Source organism: Euprymna scolopes, chromosome 8 (assembly GCF_053919585.1).
Source record: "Euprymna scolopes isolate OS-2025 chromosome 8, ASM5391958v1, whole genome shotgun sequence".
Classification (NCBI taxonomy): domain Eukaryota; kingdom Metazoa; phylum Mollusca; class Cephalopoda; order Sepiida; family Sepiolidae; genus Euprymna; species Euprymna scolopes.
This window is the reverse complement of record NC_136489.1, coordinates 101130619-101144320: the sequence shown is the minus strand read 5'-3', so window position 1 is coordinate 101144320 and position 13702 is coordinate 101130619. Positions and strand designations below refer to the sequence as shown.

At 32.6% G+C, this 13702-nt stretch overlaps 1 protein-coding gene across 1 annotated transcript in view; it reads right to left on the bottom strand.

Annotated features, from left to right (window-relative positions):
• LOC145283668 (hydroxylysine kinase-like) overlaps positions 1-13411 on the bottom strand; it is a 243890-nt gene extending 230479 nt beyond the window's left edge. Inside the window, exon 1 of the mRNA XM_080132680.1 lies at positions 13202-13411. The gene's annotated coding sequence lies outside the window, so the exon portion shown is untranslated. The remainder of the gene's footprint in view (positions 1-13201) is intronic.
• Positions 13412-13702: the final 291 nt, after the last annotated feature.

Genomic DNA, 13702 nt, shown 5'->3' with positions numbered 1-13702 from the left:
CTGACGTATAACCACACTCTTCATTTGTTGTATTTGTTTTTGTGTTCAATATATTTTGTTTCAACTAATTATCGAATTGCGTGTTTCTTCCGGACCCTTACAGGGTAACAATAAATAAATAAATATTTCTTACTTTGTTTTCTTTGTGTTCTGGAAGTCTATGCAATGTGTCATTAACAGACACAGCGTCAGGGTTTATATAGATAATCCAAAGATGAACAGCCGGTTGGACCACGACTGGCAGTTTAAAATCACGAAGATCTTCCTCTAAAATTTGCATATGGATGGAACGAGAATACAGAAAAGACCGTGACCTTTTCTAACATTGGCCAAGAACAAATTCAAGAGAGATAACACAGATAATTCTGGGTCAACGACTGCACACATGAACAATAATACTTGACTTTGACTTATAAACTTACTCGTCAGAAATTACCTTCGATTTGATATGTTAATTACTCTATCATTATATGCGAATTTCTCAGACTCTGTAAACACTACCGTTCGACATATTTGTTCTATTATTATAGCAAAATTATTTAAATTAAATTATTTAATACATAATTATTATATTTATTATATATTATATAATATTTAAATTATTATTATATATGGACCATTATTATATTTATTATATATTATATTATATTTAAATTACTATTATATATGAGCCATTATTATATTTATTATATATTATATTATATTTAAATTATTATTATATATGGACCATTATTATATTAAAAAAAATGGTGTTGTCACTTATCATTTTTTAAAATCATGTTCACCCCTTACAAACATATCTCCACTTGGACGTAAGGGGGCTACTATTTGGAGCCATGTCTAGAAAAGATTAACAAGATATTTGCTTCTGTTACATTTAAACTTCTGCATATCAGTACAGCCAAGGAAGAAGACAGCAGGAAGGGAATTCCAAAGTCTAGTTGTTCGAAAGAAGAAACTATTAGAATAGAAAGCTTTCTGGCATTTAGGAACATCAACAGTGAAGGGGTGAGATATTGCTAAGCGGGTTTGTCAGGGATATACCCATCGAGGGGGTACAAGTGAAACAAGTTCATCAGAACGCATTCCATTAAAATATTTGCAAAAAAGGCACAGTGATGCAACATTGCGTTGATGAGACAGAGGCTGAAGCTTAGTTAATAAAATGGGACCGATTACATTGACAACTCTTTTTTGGACTTTATCTAAGAGGGAAAGACTAGTGTAGATGCACCAGCCCAGATGTGTCAACAATACTCCATGTATGGGCGAATGGTGGCCTTGTAGAGGTACGGATACTCTCAGGCGTGACCATGATAAATTTGAATTCGTGACCATGATAAATTTGAATTCGTGACCATGATGAATTTGAATACGTGACCATGATGAATTTGAATTTGTGACCATGATAAATTTGAATTCGTGACCATGATGAATTTGAATTCGTGACCATGATGAATTTGAATTCGTGACCATGATAAATTTGAATTTGTGACCATGATGAATTTGAATTTCTGACCATGATGCATTTGAATTCGTGACCATGATGAATTTGAATTTGTGACCATAATAAATTTTAATTTTTGACCATGATAAATTTGAATTGATCATAATAAATTTGAATTCGTGACCATGATAAATTTGAATTTGTGACCATGATAAATTTGAATTCGTGACCATGATAAATTTGAATTCGTGACCATGATAAATGTGAATTTGTGACCATGATAAATTTGAATTCGTGACCATAATAAATTTGAATTTTTGACCATGATAAATTTGAATTGATCATAATAAATTTGAATTTGTGACCATGATAAATTTGAATTGATCATAATAAATTTGAATTCGTGACCATGATAAATTTGAATTTGTGACCATGATAAATTTGAATTCGTGACCATGATAAATTTGAATTTGTGACCATGATAAATTTGAATTCGTGATCATAATAAATTTGAATTCGTGATCATAATAAATTTGAAGCCTTTAAAATTGGCTATAGAAAATTAATTTCTGACTAGAATTAAAATTCATAAGCCAAAGTCGACTTCGTTTATTTGCTCTTCTAAACAACCACAGATAAACAGTATTTAACGGAGGAGCTACTATCTAAAAAAAAAAAAGAATCGACATATAACGTCGTGTTGTCTTTTTCTGTTGACATTAAAAGATTTGGCAGATACTTCTAATCTCAAGTTTCTTAAAAAAAGAAAGCTGAAATCGATGAAGAAACCAAATAAACTGATGTATTTTTTTGGTCAGTTAAAAGCCTGACCTTGATTCAATTTTACATTGTTTTCGATAATTATTATTCTTAAATTACTTACTAGTATGTATTTAACTTTTTTAAAATTTCCTTTATTAAAAAATATCACATTCTGTTAGAGCGTCTGTTTTATGTGAAAATAATGTTTATAGTTAATTTTCTGTGTCTTAAACTACATGTGTGTGTGCGCGTATGTCTGCGTGTGTGCTAATCAGTGATGCTAATTACAGGTTATGTATTGACACTACTAATTGTGTGCTTTTATTAGTTATTGCTGACATCCGGAAGAGCGAGTTGCGCGCGCTAATCTTTGGTAACAGAAATTTGAAAGATTTTTAATTGCGCACAAGTTGTATTTAGAAAACTTACAAAATTCAAGTAAATACGCAATATATTTTGTGTGCAAAGAGACAGAACATGTCTTCAAAACGATTACATTTTCTTAAGAAGGAGGGCGAAGAACAAAATTTGAATCTCATTTTCTGAAAAAAAGTAGAATATGCGAAAAGGCCACGTTTCACTTAGGAATGCAATGAACTGGCTAATATATTATATTTAGAGAGAATTAGACGGACCTGCGGATGAGTGTAATTTCACAACCATAGATGAGAGCATTCTAAATTCATTATTAGACTTCAAGACAAAGGATTTTCGGAACTTATTTAGCTTATTCCGATTTTGTTGTCACATTTGGGTTGATGAATCTGTGTCCCATTTGAAGGTTCTTGATAAATTTCAGAAACGTATCTGTAATTTTATTGGCGCCACTCTTTCTTTTTTACTGCAGCCCCTATCTCACACAGACGTGATGTGGCTAGTCTCAGTCTTTTCTACAAATACTATTATGGCATGTGTTCTTGTCTGAGCTATTCACGGCTTCTTTTGTTCCAGCTCATTTGACTTGTTGATCTAAAGGTCTCGAGCCACTACCTGTTTTAATACTTCATTGCAATAATCTTCCTATTCCAGTAGCCTCTTTCCCAGGACTGCAAGGTTGTAGAACTCTCTTCAAGCTCATTGATTTCCTTTTATCTAAAGCTTTAGTCTTTAAAGACAATAGGCATTTTCTGTCTATGCAATAATTATATTTCGTTATTGTTAGCTTTTACATCAGGTGGTTTTATATCTTGTCACGAGCGATTTCTATTAAAAAAAAAAACGCGAATAGACAAAATGGAGAGTTCTTATGAACATATTTGAAGAGGAAATATAGACACAATATCTTCATATACATGGATCGAACGAGAATAGATCATTGCGCAAATATACGCGCGCACACAGCACACATACACGTATATATATATATATATATATATATATATATATATATATATATATATAGTAATTTATAAAATATATATGGCGATTAAGCTACACTGAATATTCTGCGTTTCATCCATTGTAGGATTCGTCAGGATTATGTGCATAACCCTGACAAATCCTACAGTGGATGAAACGCAAAATATTCAGTGTAGCTTAATCGCCATATATATTTTATAAATTACTAACTAGCTCTACCTACGTATTGAGCACTTTTGAAGTAAACACTTAAAGTTTACGCATAAATCTATACTTTCGTATATTAAATTTGTGTGAGTAAATGAAGTAGACACACACACACAAACACACACACACACACACACACACACACACACACACACACACACACATATATATATATATATATATATATATATATATATATAGGACAAGTGGTGGTAAAGAATTCGGATTAATCAGAAGCATAACAAAAACTGAAGTTGTAATTTGTTCAGCACCGAAACAAATTAGAGTTGTCAAACAGAACCCGCTCGTGCATGCGTTTCCCGAAGTACCAATTCAAGTTGACGGTCATAATTTGAAATATGACAAGAACTTCAGCTATCTCGGAAGTAAAGTAAACATTAGTAGAACGCTTGATGATAAGACAATCAATAGAACTGCAAAAGTCTCTAGTAACTCCGGGAAACTTCGCCATCGATTTTGGAAAGTTCGAGCTAATAGACTTCAAACAAAGATACAGGTCTACAAGTAGTTCTCACAGCACTATTGTAAGACGCAGAGAATTGGATATTGTACAGAAAAGAAATTCAACAATTAAATGTTTTTCACAAAGGTTGTCTTCGAGAAATTTATGGAGCTTAATCGATAGAATTGTTGAACTTTTCACCATGTGCGACATTGACTGCGCTGGTATGGCCATGTGTTGCGTATGCAAGAGGAAAGAATTCCCAAAATATGGATGCACAGTCAACTTGCAAGTGGTCATAAGACACTAGGCCGATACAAGGATAAATTAAAAAGCAATCTCTTAGCTGCTGGAATAAACTCCGCTGGCTTCGAAGACTATGCTTGATTGTAATGAATGGCGGTCTACATGCTTCAGTAGTATTATGGAACCTGCAGCATAAAAATGCGTCAAACTAGGGAAAGAAATAAAGTATCGTCCGCCGTCGCAGCCATATACTTCAATAATTCACACTCTTGCACAATTTGTGGACTTTTTGCTAATCATTGGCTGGACTGAAATATCATCTGCGACGCAAGTTAAATAGATCGTTGTAAGAACCTCATACGTCGAAATTGACGGGAGAGCCCATGATATATAAGTGATTATAACGATTTCAATGTTTTCCCGATTGCGATACAATTAATAATTTTGTTCTAAATTCCCGTTTCAGATAAAGTTTCTTATTCCGAATCTAAAATCGTCTAATCGTCAAAAAGCAGAATTAATTAAACTTTTAAATATAATGTTTGTTTTTTTTACTTAACAAACTTCTTGACGTTTTCTCTTTATGCATTGAATTACAGATTTTGATAATCTCAGTGTGAGATTTTTTTATGTAGATTTTTCACGTGCCATTTTTTCCTATTTATTCGCTCGTGTCATGTTTACCTGTGCCATTTTTTCTCTTGTCCTTTTTGCATGAATTCATTATTGTCATCTCTAAATGTTAGTTTTATTAGTGTTAAAAGAATAAATATTTGTATTTTTATTTTTAGTACTAAAAATATAAAAATATATTTTATACAATAACAGAAAAAATAAGTAAAAAGAATAATTTTTTGAACCGAAAATTAGGTTAAAACTTTTCCGATTCTGATTCCTATCCATAGTCCCACTACTACTACTATATATATATATATATATATATATATATATATATATATATATATATATATATATATATATATATATAAGTAATGAGACGATTCAAAAAATGTTCCCAATTCCGATACCATTACCAATTCTTTCCTGAATTCCCGATGCAAGTATTGATTCTAGTCCTTTTAAACTTTCTAAATTCAGTAGAACCCGAGATACGGCATTAAAAATTACTAACAAAATACAGTACAGTATAATATACACGGTATATAATCAAATAACATTATAAATAACACCGTAAGGCAGAGCAAATACCGTAACCAGAGGCCGGAAAAACATCGTATTCCACACCGTAACGTGAAAAAAAAAAAAAAAAAAAAAAAAAAACCGTGTTCTAGGGCCACCGTATCCCAGGATTCTGCTGTATTTAATTTGAGTCTTGTTACAAAAATTAATTAAAAAAAATTAGTATTAATTGTGTTAAAAAAATGAATTACTGTAAATCAGTATTTATTTTTGCAAAACGTAAAATGTACACTGGAGGTAGGAACGTGTTATTACACGAGTAAATATTTGTAAATATTTTCCTAAAATATTTTCCTTGTAATTGGTTGAAAGTTGCGAGATTTATATTTTTTAAAACGAAGCTGGTTTGCAGGCTTCGTCCATAATGCTATTTGAAGTTTTTAATGAAGAATTGACAATAGTTAACGATTGGTATGCACAATAAGAAGACGGCCCAGAAAGAATTTCCTTTTTCCCATATTAAAAATAACTTTCTAAATAATAATTTTGCTATTTAAAAAACCTTCTTTACATGGGAATGGCTTGGAGTGTGTTAACTATACTGTAACTTTCCAATGTAAAAAAAAGTTCATATTTTTTAATACTAATTATAAAGATTTATCGGTAATTAGATTAATTTGTTTTACCGTAAAAAGAAAATACTACTACTACTACTACTACTACTGCTGCTGCTGCTACTACTACTACTACTACTACTACTACTACTACTACTCATGATAATCTATATAACTACACAGTTGAGTTTTATCTCGCTCTGACATTGATATAAAATATCTACTTTTTTCTATTTAAGACTAACCGGCACCGGCGTTGCCCGGTTGCACAATACGCTTAAACATGATATTTTAATTTATGCAGATTGTGTATCTATTATTATAGAATCACTCCTTGATTATTATGTATTTCGAGGAATAATTTATCCGGTGGACTAATTCGCAAAAATAAATAAATAAATAAATAAATAAACAAAATAAAAATAAATAAAATAAAATAATAGTGATAATGTCGTTCGTCAAATTCCATACAATATCACGTCAGCTGATATTTGGGCTTGACAATAAATGCCCTGGAAAAGTCACTTCTGATTAGTGTTTAGTTTTAAAATATGCAAACGAAGAAATGATTTGCATCGATTTTAAATGGTACCTATTCTTTTACGGTAAATTGAACTCATTAATAAGAAAAATTAAAATAAAATGATGAGGCACACCCGGGCTTCCACAGGTGATCATTCGACCTATAGTCGAATGATCTACCACTAAGCTATATCTCTAGATTAAATTAAATCTGTTTTTTTTTTTTTTAGAAGAAATGATTTGCTGAAATTTTATTATGCTGTTTGACTGGTGCAACGTAAAATATTCCCACGTAAAAAGTATTCGTCTTTATCTATAAGAGAGAAAAGTTATTTTTAAGATCAGATGTTTTTCGATTTTTGATAATTATCGGAAAAAATTCTGTACAAAACATATCTAAGAACACTGCTAGACATAAAATAGCCTTGTGTGAAATTTGCAAAAGATAGGCTCAGCTATTTCGGAACATATAAGGAAGGAACTCACACACACACAATAATAGTAGAGATTATTAAAACGAACTTCTAAATATACCACGTCATGGATATGCGAGCGACTTCATGAAGGTTAAAATAATTTGCATATTCCTTTGAAAAGCGAGCGTTCATTGATTAATTATTCATTTTTTTCTTATTAGATGACTAGTTTCATTGACCTATTGAGCTCAATTCTTTTTAAGCGTGATTAGTGATGGGACGATTTCAATATTTTTGCTGATTTCGATACAATTACCGATTCCGTATTAAATTCCCAATTCCGACACAATTACCGATTCCAATTTCGAGTCTTCATAAATCTCTAAATATTAAACCATAAAGATAGATTTTATTTTTTCACGATCACCGTAAAACACATGTTAGACGTGCATATATTTTCTCAAACGTAAAAACAAATTTGTGGGATTGATCTATAGATTTTAGCTTTACTGGTAGTGTAAAATCAACAAATATTTATTATTTTATTATTACTATCAATCGTGGAGATCTTGTTTTAAACAAAATCTAATAAAAAAGGATAATTAAAGGAATCGTTTTTAGCATCGGAAAATAAGCATAAATTTTTACGATTCCGATATCAATTTTGATACTCCCAAAATTTGCGATATTGTGTGTGTGTGTGTGTGCGTGCGAAACATCTATACCAAACTCCCATGTGAATATTTGATTTATAGACTTTAAACTTGATATATAGGGTAGTTGGACTTTTGAAACACTTTCAATTTTTTTTTATTACCCTTTAAAAATAGCTGTTATCGAGTGAAAATTGCAAAAAAGTTGTAAATCAGCTAATTCCTGAGCATGCGTATATTTTTATGATGAAGTCGCTTAATTATTAACCGACTTTATCCATCTGGCGATAGCTCAAACAGTAACGACAAAGACTAAAGTGCTAAATAACGAATAGAACTCTGAATGTTTTGGTTTCGATTCCAACAATGGCACGAAGGCATTTATTTGTAACTTTTGAACTCATTACTATATATATTGGGTACAATATCATAATCAAAAGATAATTTGCTCTATAAAAATAATAAATACAAAATCTGCATGAATTAAAATGTCATATTTAAACGCTCAACCCATGGCTGTCTACTTCTAGTACTTATGATAAGTATCTTTAATTGAAGATAGACCCAATGGTGTGAATTGCGCCAATAAGACACAAAACATATAAAATATCATAAAGAAACCGTCTCCAAAACTTGTTGGTTGGACTACATAAAAGCCATAGATTATCGTGCGACATAAAAATTCTGAACTTCCACAAACATATATAAAAAATAATTGAATTGAAAAAAAAACCCAAAACACAAAAAAAAAAAAAACCAAAAAAAAAAAATAAAAAAAATAAATAAAACAAGCAAAACAAAAAAAGCAAACAAAATAAGACAAACAAACAAAAAACCCATCAAAAAACGCAACAAAAGCCAGATTTAACCTGGTCGGCTGCATGAAAGTGTAACCAATGATGAGATGCGAAGCCATGTTGTTTCATGAAATGAGGCGGATATCGTTTTCATTTTAACCAAAACTTAAAACTGAACCGGAATATGTAGAAAGCAAGGGTCTAATTGGAAATGTCGACATGCTCTTATATATCTAATTCTTCCATATCACTCCCGACGAAACCTGCTACCTGTACAAAAGACAAATTCATCGTAATGTTAGATATTATAGGCAACCCACAAGAATACAAAATATTCGATGTGTTGCACGCAAATGGATGCAAATTCGGGACTTTCCACCATTATATAACGGAATGCAAAATTTGACCGAGAAATATGTGAGAGGATATCGACCAAAGGTTGAAACAATATATAAAGGAAATATTAAACATTCTAATAGGAAAAGAATGTTTTTTATAAATAAAATCGTCACAAAGAAAAAGTCAGTCAGTAGATCAGAGAGAGAGAGAGAGAGAGAGATAGAGAGAGAGAGAGAGAGAGAGAGAGAGAGAGACTTTGGTATGCGTCACCATTTCTTCACTGCCCGACATTCGACAACCACGCACCTCCGCGCCTTTCAAAAACGCCTTTAATATTATATAGACTGGACAAACGCATTTTGAACAACCGGGCACAGCGATTACGTAACACTGAGATAGAATACTGTTGTCACATCTGGGAAAGAGCTGCTAAGAGTACAGCAGCCTACCGTAACAGGGTATAAAACCATCTCCGAAATCTAGTGGGCGAGGACCTTTAATTTAAATTTTTTTTCTTGTCTATCTGACGATATCTGAAACGGAAGTGAACGCGGCTGGAGCATTAAATGTTTTGGTTTCAATTTTAGCTGATGGCACCTAAGTAATTTTTTAAAATCTTTTAAAAGCAGGACTAAATATTAGGTACAACATAATATTCAAAAGAGAATTGTAATGATAAATACGAAAAATCTGCATCAACTAAAATATATTTAAGCGTATCTTACGACCGGTGAAGTCCTCCCCCCTCTACTGGATAATAAATTTCTCTTAGTAATCTTCTGCTCTTTCCACTCATTGTTTCCTGTCCTCTTGTGGCGGCTATCATCGTCCAATTGACGATCTCTTTATCTCCTATCCTCGAATGCCCCCCACCCCCGCCTGCGGTGATCCATCAAAAAAAGATATTAAGCCCAACGAAAAGATAAAACTGTGTACAATAACATTTTAAAACATAATGACATTTAGAACAAAACAAATAAAAAATCAATATGGCAACTAGCGATTAAAGCATTGGATTTAAGTAAAATTCTCAAATTCTGTTGGGGATACAATTGGAGCACAGGATGGGGCAGGTGCTAGTGTTATTGCAAGACTTAGAAGTGGGTAGAGTAAGTCCAAAAACTTCTTCCGTTACTAACTAGCAGGGCGTTACCATTGTCGACCAAGGGAAGAGTCTGTCGTGCATGGGTACACAGCACCATGATGTATAGAATTTGATCCTAACCAGTGATGGTTGAGGACCTGCGTTGCATGGGGAGATGATGATACGATGGATGTGTAATGTTAGTCTTAAAGAGAGGCTTGGTTCTGTGATCACAGAGGTAGATTATATCTTGACAATATGGGAGGTTGTGTGCAGAGAAGTAGACGTCAATTGTATGGTCACATTGAAATAATCGCCCAGAGTTTTTAAATATTAGATGTAGAGCAGTTGATATAGCAGGTTTAGTGCACAGGGGAAGGCCACTATAAACATGGGAGGCGGGAATGATAAAAGTGGAACTGATGGAAAGAGGGATAAATAAATATAAGTTATCTTTTTCTTGAAGCCGTCAAACGCACGCCTACATGTAAAACGGATGTTAAATCGTATAATTATTATTATTATTATTATTATTATTATTATTATTATTATTATTATTATTGCTATTGTTATTATGTCAACACTTTTAAATATTATCTCAAGAAAAGAAAGGCGAAGAATCAATTTATTTCACTATATGAAAGAGCAGCAATCAATTAGATCTAAATACGCGGACAAAAACAAGCGAAATAGATGACAAAGATAGAAATCTAATTTAGACATTCAAATTATTGACAGATATGACTTAAAAACATATTTAGTAAAAAAAAAAAAATACCGATTCAAAAGTTAAAAAAAAAAAAATGAGCGTAGGAAGCGTCGGAAAATATTTTGGAGAACGTGTTTTTTCTGTGGGGATACATTACGTACACGTTTGTTTTGGTGTTCAGTGTTCCTCTGCTTTGTTACGAAAGAGTGTGTACGTCTGTGTACGTTTGTGTTCGTTACGCAGTGTGCGTGTGTCTGCAGAACGTATTATGAATAGCTTAAATTATTGACAGATATTAATTATGAATAATCTTGAAATTAATTAAAATTTATAAAAGAATGAAGGTTATCACTTTAATGTAATTCAGTATTTCCTCACCATTCATGGGCGTTACGTTCTTTACCCACCCCACCCGAATGGAGAAAAACCGCGAATATTGGATGCAGTTTTAAAACGTCCATGTACGAGATTTTAAACGGTACTAAATACTTTGAAAACACTTTCTAAAGACATTCTTCTATATATTAATACGATAGAGTGTGTGTTATTTATTCATTTATTTTCTGTGTCACGCTTACATCCGAGTTGATAAATTGTTATGGACTTCCATTGTTTGTAATAAATAATTTTACCAAGAATTCTTCACAAGTTTTGGTTTCGGTTTCGATTATATATATATATATATATATATATATATATATATATATATATATATAATTTTATTATTTTTTATAAGTTTTGGTTTCACTTTCAATTCAAGTTGTTGTACCCAAGTTGAAATCGCAACTTTATAATATATAAAAATCGATAGACAATTTACTCTATGATAATAGATACGAAATCTGCAAGAATTAAAATATCATATTAAGCTACGCCGGGCGTCCCTCCTAGCTTAGATAAATACTTTTGCAGTTTTAACAAAAGTGACACAATAATATCAGAGCCTCTCCATTTACGCTGAACATCTACAGAATGTCAACATTAATATAATACATATAAATGAGTCCCTTGTGGAATTTCCACAGGTCTAGCTAGTACTCATTAATACAGTAATAATGAAGTAATATTGCATATATTTCACTAATGTAGTAACACATTTTAATTTTATAATGCAACAATATTTTAATCAAAAAGACACATAAGTACAGAAGGACAATAACATCGTATAACATAACATACTTTATTATTGTACTGTTATTTTCTATGTATTAGAATTGGCAGAAAATCGAACAAATTTAAAGCAAGCTTAGATAAATACAGTACGTACATCAAAGTAATAATAATTAATAATACAGTACAATTCAATAATAATATGCAATTAAAAACAATATTAATACACGACCACAAAAAATATGCACTGTAAATATGTACTCTATTGCAATAATAATCGAAAAAAAATGTTTGTGCACGCATTAACAATGAATGATAATAAAATGATAACGAAATTTGCTGCCTAGTGTGCATATCCTCCAAACTAATTAATGTATTTTTTTTTCTTCAGTTTGAGGTTCTTCAAACCTTACTGGTAAACGAAATCTTCAAACTTCCTAGACTTTGCCTTCTCTCCCGGCAAAGGTCTTGGCATACTTCAGCCGCGGGTTTACCCTCGGCACTAAAATTAACAGAGTCTAAGTAACCATTGAAATGGCATTTTTTCTTGTGTAGTAGATTGTTAGTCCTGTGTAGTTCTAAAAGGCACATTCTCCTAGGCTTGGCCCTCTCCATTTAAAAAGGAGTTAGTTTATTGCTAATCGCATGAGCTCCCCCCCTCTCTCGGGAATGCAGATAGGGGAGCCTATGCCTTTTTTGCATTTTGCAGATAAGAGTGCTCCTGATCTAAGGCGCTGGCTCTTCAATCCCACTTTTCACGACCCTGTGTCATATCTTCCCGGTGTGAGCGGGAGATAAATAATACTCCGTGAGTACCTACCGGAAAATGCATTTCTGGCGCACTGGCTTTTCAAAGCCTCGGCTGACATGATGTTTTACCTCCTGCTGAGGAAGTAAATAACCGTACTCTGAGCGGAAGTTTTGTTCTGAATCATATGGCGAATTTTTGTGTGTGTGTGTGTGTGAGTAGGTGGACTATGTGGAATACTCAAATCCATTTCACAGGTAATAATTTGGATGACTAAACTTGGAAATATTGCTACGCAAGATGCATGTCATATTCAATTTTTTTTCTTTTATTAAGCCATGAAACCGTTAGCAATAGACATATGCTACTAAGCTAATTAGGAAATGTATACAACTTAGGAACATCAAGATATTTAGCAAATACAGAACTTCGAAAATGTAACACATGCTCATACATATGATTCTGAGGCAGCACGTTCAAGACTGCAGAACACAATGCGAAAAGAGATCGCAGGAACGTCTCTGAGCAAACACCAGTGTGATTATACAATAAATAAATAAACGAATAAAAAGATAAACAACTGACCTTTGACCCTGGATTACAGATTCCGTCGCAGTGAAGCAAAACCGCACATCAGTTATTGCTTTATTTGGCATTGGCGCGTGTGTTATTAAGAGTATCCAATTCTTTTCATTTCTCAACAAAAAAACATCGTTTTATCATTTTTTTTTTTATGATTCTTCTGGGATTATTTGTTTTTTCCTTTTTCCTTGTATTTTGTATTTTTCTAAGTCGGCGTGTATGGTGAGTCGAGAAGGGGTCGGGTAATGGAGGGTGGGGTGGGGGTGGGTTGTGTGAAAACAAAAACGTATTCTTTATTTCTCCATTTCTTTCCTCGCTGCCAGTTTACCCGTGTGGAGATACCCCCCCCCCCAGCCTCGCTTTTCATCTTCCCGCTTCAACAGCGTTTTCGGTAGTCACACGGCGCACACGCTAATGTTTTTACCTATTTTCATGGGGCGACTTTTTAATTTGGTAATTATCACCTATCAGCTTTTTTCGGTTCATTGTTTTACCACACCGCAT